Below are 2,803 nucleotides of genomic sequence, written 5' to 3' on the forward strand. Positions count from 1 at the left end.
GCTGATTCAGATTAATTGTCCCTACATTTGTGCTGTGAATGAGAACGTATTTACTAAACAAAGAACAATGTAATGCAAACAATAATTTAAAGAATGGACAGTTAATCAAATTGTTTCTGATGAGTAAACCATGAAACAAAAACAATCTTTGTGGTGTCTCTTCTATTTAGTTGCTCAACTCATCCACCAAAAGCACAGCTCATCCCAAACTGGAGGAAAGACATGACAGGAGGACGACATCTAGTGGACTTCAAGCGCAAACTCAAGAGGATGAACCCTAAACGCTCCAAGAGGAAAGACTCTCCAGTCAGATTATATAAGAAATGCATCAGGATGCACACTAAACTGCAGAGACCTGGAGTTGCTGAACGGAATCACTCATAAAGTCCGTTTCAACTCAACAAAGCAGCAAAAAACTTGCAATGGGAAAACAATAGCAATACAAATGCTCTTATGAAACAGTTTATGTAGCCTACATTAAGAGTCAATGGGGGAAACGTTTTTCTTCTTTAACTCACAAGCAGTGTTGGGGAAAGTTACTTTTAAAAGTAATGCATTACAATATTGCGTTACTCCATAAAAAAAGTAACTAATTACGTTACTTAGTTACTTTTTTATGGAAAGTAATGCGTTAGGTTACTTGTGCGTTACTTTTTAAAAAAAAAGTAACTTGCATTACTTATTTGAAAAAGTAACTCAGATATTCTCGTCAATTAAAAAGTAATGCGTTACTTTACTAGTTACTTGAAAAAAAGTAATCTGATTACATAACTCGCGTTACTTGTAATATATTACCCCCGACACTGCTCACAAGTCATATAACCTGACACAAATCTACCTTTTGGTATAAGAAATCTGTGGTGAAACATTATTGTGAACATATTTTTATTACGAAAAGGTTAAATTTAGCCTAATGTAATAGGTCAGAGTGTTAGTTACCTCATTATGGGGTAATATGGTACAAATAGTTTTAGCTGCAAGAAATAATCTGCATTTAAAGCCAACTTCTAAGTGCCATATATATTGTAATTATTTGAAATTGATATCCAGCCACATGTTTCAATGAAATAATGCATCGTAAACATTCAAAAGTCATCTACTTTCATAACTATTTTTACAATTGCCCCCAACCTCACAGCCATGATAAGACTCGTGAGCTAGCGATAGACCCTTTCATTCATGTTAAACTTTACCCCACAATCTAGAGATAGACTACTAGATAAATAACCCAAAATCATTTTCATACCTCAAAATCTGTGTTCCTTTATATTTTTGCAATTCCCGCTTCTTCTCCTCAGGTAAAACGGGATGCAATTGCGCATGCGCTGAAAATGTCAGCACTCCTAAGAACTGACTTTGTTACGATATGTTTTGGTCTCTACTACCTAATATTGCTACCTAATATCTGAATTGATGTAACAAGCGAGTGTTGTAAATGTATGTAAAATTGTAAATAACATGTAAATAAATTTTATGCGAGTCTGACTTTGATCATGTTCAGGTCCAGATGCCAGTATACACTTATAAAGTTCTACTAGCTCATTGTTTTTATTTGTTTGGTTGTAAATGGTGAATTAAATGGTAAATTATCATTTAAAGTGGTACATTTATATGTTAATCAGTCAGAACCACGGTACACGTCAAAAAAAAGAAAGAAAAAAAAGTAGGCTACTGTCATATCATCACTTTATCATGTTAAGGATACACATTTTTAATAATAATAATAATATTTATTATTATTATTTAAAATATCGCAATTTATAATAATAGCAATAACTATAATAACAGCAATAACATTTTAAATATAGCTGCGCTTAGGACTGTCATTTAATGGTCAATGTTTATCCATCGTCATAGTTTTACAATATTTCGGCGCACAATAATTTCACAGACTAAAATTTACGAAAGATGCCACAGTCAGAGAAGTGCAGCTAGTGATCCAGGTAGGGATGTAACGATTACCGCTTTGACGATAAATCGTGATAAAATTCCCCACAGTTAGTATTACCGTTTTATCTTTTAATTATCATTAAAATCTTATAAGATTACCGCGATTTTTAACAACTCGCTATAAATAAATACTGTCCAGCATAAAGCACAGTTTTAAGTAACAGTCTCACCTGCGCACAGCACGCAGAGTAGTTTCGTTTGGAGTGAAAACAGGGCGGAAAAGCTGGGAGGTTTTAAAAGAGTGCTAAGGGAATTATACAAATGAATATATGAATGAATTAATTATATGAGACGATAAATCGTGATAAAATTCCCCACGGTTAGTATTACCGTTTTATCTTTTAATTATCATTAAAATCTTATAAGATTACCGCGATTTTTAACAACTCGCTATAAATAAATACTGTCCAGCATAAAGCACAGTTTTAAGTAACAGTCTCACCTGCGCACAGCACGCAGAGTAGTTTCGTTTGGAGTGAAAACAGGGCGGAAAAGCTGGGAGGTTTTAAAAGAGTGCTAAGGGAATTATACAAATGAATATATGAATGAATTAATTATATGATTATACCTCTGAAGGTTCTGACTGTCTTCAGAAGCGATTCAATGGCATTTGTTTTCATCTTCGCTCCATGTAATACCTAAAGGAAGTGTTTTTAATCGCAATACTGCTTCGTCCTCGGAGGTTACGGGAAACAGCTCTAATTCTGCTTTTCCATAAGCGCCACCTGCTGTCAGCGAGTGGATTTACAGAGACTTATATTTACATTCAGTCAAAAACGGACCGAATTTGCATGCCCCGCTGTAAATTTTAACCGGTTGATGAAAAACAAGCTTATGTGGATTCTACACATTT

General features: G+C 34.1%; 1 pseudogene; it reads left to right on the top strand.

The window, feature by feature from the left end:
• LOC107602247 (group 3 secretory phospholipase A2-like) overlaps positions 1–582 on the top strand; it is a 4,865-nt pseudogene extending 4,283 nt beyond the window's left edge.
• The last annotated feature ends 2,221 nt before the right edge of the window (positions 583–2,803 follow it).

This window comes from Sinocyclocheilus grahami, unplaced genomic scaffold (assembly GCF_001515645.1).
Source record: "Sinocyclocheilus grahami isolate Dianchi unplaced genomic scaffold, SAMN03320097.WGS_v1.1 scaffold322.1, whole genome shotgun sequence".
Classification (NCBI taxonomy): domain Eukaryota; kingdom Metazoa; phylum Chordata; class Actinopteri; order Cypriniformes; family Cyprinidae; genus Sinocyclocheilus; species Sinocyclocheilus grahami.